General features: G+C 39.7%; 1 pseudogene; it reads left to right on the top strand.

Annotated features, from left to right (window-relative positions):
• The first annotated feature begins 238 nt into the window (after positions 1–238).
• LOC147443462 (SKP1-like protein 3) lies at positions 239–1,351 on the top strand (annotated as a pseudogene).
• The last annotated feature ends 6,654 nt before the right edge of the window (positions 1,352–8,005 follow it).

The raw sequence follows: 8,005 nt of genomic DNA, 5'->3' as shown, positions 1-8,005 counted from the left end.
TACAGCCATCTAGGAGAATCCGAGTCAAACTAGTGAGAAATCTTGCTATATGGTTACTTAAAACTCCCATATAGCTATAATGTTATGGTTACAACCATATAGGAGTATTCTCATTATTACTAGTTTGCACTCTTACTAGATATGTGTATTCAATCTAGTAAGTTGCCTAGTAATTATATTTTTTTTGCTATATAGAAATGCGTCCAAAGTTCCTTGTGGGTGTCGTAGTAGTCGGACAGCCGCGGGACTTCTGTATAAGCGATAGAGGAAAATGCTTAGATATGCCCAAGAGAAGATAAAGATACAGATATGACGACGCCGTCGAGGATGTTGAGATTGCTGTCAGCAGCGGACAACGAGGTGACGGAGGTGGAGGAGGCAGTGGCAGTGAAGTCGCTGTTCATCCGCAACATGCTGCAAGACACCTGCAATCCATACAAGGCACCGCTTTCGCTTCGGCTCCTCGGTTTTTGAGTTCTGCCGCTTCCAATTGCAGACCTCAATCAACAATGGCATTAGCGGCGACAGCGATGTCAATGGCAATGGCAACGATTTCTGCTGCTTGCAGCTGCAACCCTTAGACAACAGCACCGGCTACTGTGACGGGAACTGAGTCGGTAACGATAACCACCCCAATAGCCCTACAGGGGATGTTCAATCGCCATCATCTGCCAATGATTTCTTCAGTGCACTCACCCCCTCCAGCTTTATGAAGGTTAGCACTTCAATATCCTCATGTCATTTCGAATCCTTTTTCAACTCACATTTACCAAATTAACTTCAAGGGTAGTTTGGCACTCCTTAATTAGTTAGCAACGTGGTAACTGAACAAATCTCACAAAAGATTTCTATTTTGCTCTTATGCTCCTCTTTCTCTCTACATGATGAATTGCTATGTAGTAGTAATTAAATAATAGTGAGTTGTAACCTATGATTAAAAATTTATCCCCTGGTGATTCACTAGTAGTACTAGGGAGACTTCACTTGTATGCACCAACACTATCTTATTTACCCCTATGTAAAGGACTCTTCATTGTAAAAGCTGCCTCTTTTGTCCTTACAGAACCAACCTATTGTACACTCACATGATACCATATGGTGACCGGCCCTAGTGAATACCCGAGAATTTATCGTTTGAAACCATTTTTCCTTGTTGACTTTTGGTTTTCATCAGGTTGCAGATTACCTACTCATAGAGGACCTTTTGGATGAGTGTGCTTCCAAAGTTGCAGAATTGATGTTGAAGGGAAAGTCTCTAGAGCAGATGCGAAGAGCATATGAACTTCCACAAGATCTGACGATGGAGGAGGTGAGACAAATAAAGAGAAGAAACACATGGATTGCTTTATGATTGTAATGGTGGGCAATGGTAACTAGGAATCTAGGTCTCTCTGAAGACACTCCTTTTGTAAGAGTTGGTCAAGTTTTGTTGCTACTCCTTACCTTTAGCTAGCAATATGCTTTGACATTTAAGAAATCTCTCTCTCTCTCTCTCTCTCTCTCTCTCTCTCTCTCTCTCACTCACACATACACACACACACACACACACACATTTAGAACACACACTAGGAAGATTGATCATAACATATGATTTTGAAAAGCTATCGGGTACATCAATTCCTATTGAGCTCATGTCAAAAAACCCAGGTGATTCACTAGTAACTCCATGAAGATGTCACTTGTGTGCACCAAAACTGCCTTATTTACCCTTATGTACGAGATTTTCCTTTGAAAGATTGGCCTTTTTGGCCTTTAAAACCCCCCTATCGAGAATACTCCGTGATAGCATTAGATAACCCTTGTTGACTACCTTAGTTTGTTGAATGCTATCATTCATATGTGAATGGATAATTTTGAGTCCAATGGTGGTGTTGTAGCATTCAAACGGATCATTGTGACTCAAATGGCAATGTTGTAGATTTCAAATAGATCATCGTGACTGGATTGGCATTGTTGTAGGAGGTAGAATCCCCACTCTCGAAAAATAAAATCCTTTCAAAAGATCTCAAATGCATAAGTGAAGGCCCCATCAAAATGGAAAGTCAAGACTTTTTATGCATTCATATGATATTTTCTTCACCTTTCCTTTGGAGTTTCCTTGCTCTATGTATGTAGGTAGTGATCAATTTACTTTCTTCGAAGCCAAAATAGCTGCCCAAAACAACTTTTTCATTTCTTTTATATATAATCTTAGAAGATCCTCTTCATCTTTTAGTAGAATAAGGGGGGTGGGCTGGGGAGGCACGTGGATGATTTCTGAGAGAGAAGGAGGTAGAGAGAGAGGGAATCCATGCGTTAAAATCGACGAGGTGCATGCACATATATTTTTTGCATCCTTTTGTGGCAGCGATGCATCAAGGTGAGGTTGGAGACAGATAGAAAATTTTCTCTCTCTCTCTCTCTCTCTCTCTCTCTCTCTCTCTCTCTCTCTCTCTCTCTGTGTCTCGCTCTCTCTCTCGACCATCCGGAGATCTCTCTCTATTGGAGGTGCGCACGGTGCATGAGATCTAGGCTCCAGAATAGAGGTGGGAGAGCCAGACGGGCTGGGTCTGGGGCAAGCAATCTTAGAGCAGGACCTCGCCGTTCTGTTGGTAGCAGGCAGTCGTAGAGCAGGATCTCCTTCGAGCTGAGGCTAGCGCAGAGCGGCTCACGGGCGGGGTGGGCAGGGGGGGTGTGTGTTGATGGCGACAGGAGGGATTGCTTTTGCTTTAGAGTTGTGAGATTCGGACCAAATCTTGGCATGTAATTAATGATAACATTCCAATCCAATAGAGGGTATTGGATTGGAATGTTATCATTAATGTGTAAACAGATCATCATGACTGCAATAGTAGTGTTGTAACATTAAAAAAAGAGAGGTTATGCTGATTGAAGTGATTTATGTTGAATTACATCATTGTAACTCAAACTACACTAATTTTATCACGTTGAACAAACCTTATTAGCCATAACAAGCCTCTTCCTCAATCAAGCCTTAGGGAAAACTAATTGTCTATAGCGTCATATAGTCCTCAAACATCTTATCATGTATCCTTGTCCATTCCACGAATGGGCATAAAATGCATAAACAAATTGCTTGCCATAAGGATGATAAAGGCTTGACAAAGGATAACAAGAACGACTAGAACTTCTTGGAAGAACAGAGAGAAACTTGCAATATGCTCAAGTTTGTGTGGCATATAGGTATATATCATTGTGTTTTTGTTTTTTTTCTACTCCTTTTGAGACCAAGACCCCTTTACTACTACTCTGCTAGAAAACATTCTAAGATGGAGTGGATCAATTAAATTTAGGCCTACTATGAGGCTACTACCGGTTGTTTTTGGTGAGGTTTCAAGGTTTTTAACACTTAGTCGTTTAGAGTGTGTATTAGAGTGCAAACTCAAAGAAGTGGGACTAGTATGACTCCCTTGGAGGCTACTCCTAGTAAGTTTCTAAATTATAAGATATAGAGGAGACTATCTATAATGGTTTACTCGATACACAAGCAATAATGGTGCCAAATATTCTATCTGATTATCCAAGGACTTCTACTACTAGGGCATGCCTTCTTTGTGGCTCCTTCTTAGGGCTTCCACTTGACTTAAAAGGTGCTTGTGCCTTATCCTTCTTTGGTATTGGTTTTCTATACAATGCTTGAAATGCCATATCATCTTTTTTGTTCCATTCACCATGAAAAGTCATTATTCTTTTTTGTATTCGACATTAAAGGTACCTAAAAAGGAAGAATTTAGTGGCACAAACTTATCAATGTCATAAATCTCTTGATAAAATAATAATTGGAATGTCACAAAAATACAAAAATATATGCTACAACTCTAAGGTCTTATGATGCTATTTAGTGCCCGATAAATTATAAATCATCGCAAAGAGAGTGATGCAAGGAGCTATCTAATCTAACGGATCCTTCTAAACATGTGGATCCTGCAAATATAGCAGCATAAAGATCCCTTGCTACACTTTCTATGGGTGGGTTCGGGTTCATACTAGCATCTCCACATGACACAAAGTTTTATCATTCAAGTGCCATCCTCGTCTACATATGATAAGGCTGTGAAAAGCCTCAACAACATAATGGGTAGCCGTTTCATTTTCCTCCATGAGCCTTGATGTTCTACTTTTTTGAATCCTTTATTTTCTTCATACTTTCCTCCATGGGTCTTTAATTATCTTTTTGAGGTGCCTTCACCTAGCTACCAAATATCCCAGTAAGAGCTTGGTATATAAATATCACATTCAAACATACACTATCATTAGCATCAATTTTAATACTCATCAATGAAGCTAAAGAACTCTTTCATGCATAAATATATATTAGTGTGTTTGCATCATACCTCCCTATTATCATTCTTTCCCAATATTCAGTATATTTTGGATTGAAAATTTGTAGTTCTTGTTGGACCATAAGGACCAACATGGGTGTTGTGCATGCCAAGTTACCACCGTGAAGTCATACATGTGTTGTGCACATCTCTTAGACTGAATGAAACACACGGTATGCACATCGGAGAAAGAGAATCTATATTCTATATTATAGAGATGGACAAATAGAATACATCTCTATCTACCTATGCGACCATGTGGAAAACATCCAAGAAGAGTATTATTAGATTTTAACTAACATAGCATCTAATGAGAGGGATAGTGCTATGGCAAAAATGAGAGTGTTCCATTCAGGGTGTAATGTGCTAATTATAAGAGATTAGAGGAAGAGAGATTAACACTCATGGAAGTGTAAATCATGAGTAGATCAATGACTTAATTTTAGAAGCAAGCTAACTCATGTAACATTTTTTGGGAGCTTCATTGTAAAAACACTTTATTCTTTTGATAAATTGGGAATATTGTAACTCTTCTTGAACGAGTGGATATTGTAATCTATGAGTCGGAGCTATAAGCTTCCCAATTGTATCAATTAATCCTTGGTTAGAGCTCCGAGATGATTAGTTTTTTACCTAAGAAACCTTAGGTAAGGTATAAAATCCAATTTTATAAAGTTATTATTAAGTTTTTGGGATAAGAAATACACAGTGTGACTAGCTTTTGATGACTTAGGCCATTCGAGTGTAGCTTGAGTTAGATGCAAGTTGTATGTTGTTTTCCAAGAGATTGACACCCTTTTGTAGCCTCCATGCACTAGTCGAGTCAGCTTCGTCCAATGGATTGATAATTATGTTCGTGGTTCTCGCTATGTTTGCAATAAGATAAAAGTGAGGTTAGGAAACCCATCCACAAAGACATAGCCAGTTGTGCTCCTTCGAGTATCTTTTGTTACCTGCCATATCTGCATCAGCATACCCTTATTACTGCTTCCAAAATACAAAGCATTTTTTGTTGTTCCCTTTAATTACCTAAGTATCCACTTCACAACTTGCCAATGCTCTTTACCTAGATTATCCATGAACCTACTCGCAACTCCCATGTCTGGTATTCTTCAGACCATAGCATACATTAGAGAATCTACCACTACATCATATGGAGCTTTAAACATATAGGCTATCTCCTCTTTGTGGCTTTGGACGCATATCCTTTGTTAGTTTAAGGTAGCTTGCCAAAGGTGTAGAAACCAATTTTGCATCTTGCATTGCAAACCTTTCTAGTACCTTCTTGATGTAATCCTCTTGAGATAGCTTTATTATCTTCTTCGTCTTGTTTACCATTGATATCTTCATGTATTTGCGTTGCAACACCTAAATATTTCATTGAAAACTTTTTAGACAGTTCCACTTTTAGGTCTTTGATATTCTGCATGTTACCACTTGCAATCAACATGTCCTCAACATACAACATTAGGATGATGAACTTTCCATCTCCCAATTTCTTTGTGTAGATGCAGTCATCTAAGTTTCATATTTTGAATCTATGATCCAGCATCCATAGAGCGAACTTCAAGTACCATTGACTTGATGCTTTCTTTAGACCATACAAGATCTTCTTTAATCTGAAACCATTTTCTCCTTAACCTTTACTTCATACCCCTTTGGTTGAAGCATGTAAATTTCCTCATTTAAGTCACCATGATGGAATGTCGTATTCACATCCATTTGCTCAAGATTTAAGTCATGAGCAACCACAAGGCTTAAGAAAAACCTAATTGAGTTCATTTTCACAATATGAGAGAATACTTCATTTAAGTCCATACCTTTCTTTTGCGAAAACCATTTTACCACAAGCCTGGACTTGTACCTTTTCTTCCACCTTGGTTTTCCTTTAGCTTGTACACCCATTTTTTCTACAATACCTTCTTACCTTTAGGCAACTCAACCAACTTCCATGTTTGGTTGTGATGTAATTAGTCCATCTCCACTTGCATTCTCTCATCAATTCTTCTTTGGATTCATGTTGCATAGCTTCTTTGTATTATTTAGGCTCTCCAAAATTTTAAACCAAGAGATGGTTGAAGGAAGAAACAAACCTTTCTAGAGGTCTACCTGCTCTCATAGATATTTAGGGCATAGGTTGTGGGTTCTCATTTGGTTGACGTTGTTTCACATTGTCACTGCTTGCACTCCTTGAGTCTTCACGGTCCTCAAGCTCAATGTACTCATCACCTGTATCTTTTGTTTGTTTTCTTTCTAAGTAATTGTGCGCTCCTTGCCGCACTGTCGAAGCAAGGGACTTGCCAATACACCGTGTGCGAGCCACAAACGGCTCCAAGCACACAACAAGCCTAAACTAGCAATCTCAAGAAAACAAAGGGTGTGTCACTCACCGCTCTACGCTCGCCTTCGTGGTGGATTCCTCGCCGCGATGAAGAAGAAGCTGCAGTCGTGCCGCGCTCAACCGCTTCGCCGCCGTCGTGCCTTCGTAATGCTCGATCGCACACACACTCTCCCTCTCTCTCTCTCTCTCACACACACACACACACAAGGAGGTGAAGAAGAAGAAGATGGAGATGGAGCAAGAGCACTCTTCAATTGCACAAATGAGAGAATGAGTAAAAATTAGGTTTAGTTGGCTTTTATAGGAGCTCACCCTATTCACACTTGGGCGCCCATGCTTAGCCAACTAATCCCTTGAGTGTCCCAGTTAAAGTGCGCCTCTCATCGACGATCACTCTACCTTTCCTTATTGGACCGACAAGCCCGGTACCTGACTCTAAATATTACAACGTTTATAGATCATAGGGTGTCCGTGTGCCATGAGGGTTAACAGTAATCTTTGTACATCCTGGCACTATCTCCCCATATTGTATTTGAGTAAAACATTGGTATAATCTGGATCGGTGGCATACTGGTCAACAATATCCTTGAAGATTCTATGATGGATTGCGGAAATATCCAAGACGAGGGACTTCTGAGACAATGCATATGCCACTAAATTTTTTTGTGTCTAAACATGGACAATCTGGAAGTGAAACTATGACAAGATGTTAGCCCACTGCATCCACTTTTCCGAAAGTTGCTTCTGTGACAAGAAGTAGCATAAACTTGAATGATCACTAAAGACCGTGAAATCTGCTCCGAGTAGATAATTTCACCACTGAGTAAGATCATGGACCACTACTAATAGCTCTTTCTCATAATTCTGTGCTACCAATTTTGGCCTTGAAAACATTATGCCTTCATAAGAACTTCCTACATCAAGACAGCTCCTGGACTACGACCACAAGCATCACAATAAACTTTGAATGGCTTCTGCAAAATGTTTCTAGAAGATCACCACATGCCTCCAGATTGTCAACGAGCTAGATCGTATGTCACTGCACTTGGAATGGAGTATGAGCACCTCCATGTGTGCATCAACAATTGTTATAGAATTGATATTGTATTATCTATTGCAGCTGACAAGTGGCAAAAGCATCACCAGATAATGGATTATGCAGAAGGATGTTACATTTTATGTTTATTTGATTATTCAAGTGCTCTTTACGAGCTTTGGCCAATTATGTCCAGCCGGCCAGTTTGTACTCATTTTTGGGCATTCAAGAAATCTATAAATAAATACGTGCAAGAGGAAAATGCTCACTCTTGCACGGGGGGAGATTGCACCCACTGCTCGTGTG

Source organism: Adiantum capillus-veneris, chromosome 14, assembly GCF_014529385.1.
Source record: "Adiantum capillus-veneris isolate H3 chromosome 14, ASM1452938v2, whole genome shotgun sequence".
Classification (NCBI taxonomy): domain Eukaryota; kingdom Viridiplantae; phylum Streptophyta; class Polypodiopsida; order Polypodiales; family Pteridaceae; genus Adiantum; species Adiantum capillus-veneris.
The sequence above is the reverse complement of the archived record's forward strand: the minus strand, read 5'-3'. Positions and strand labels throughout refer to the sequence as shown.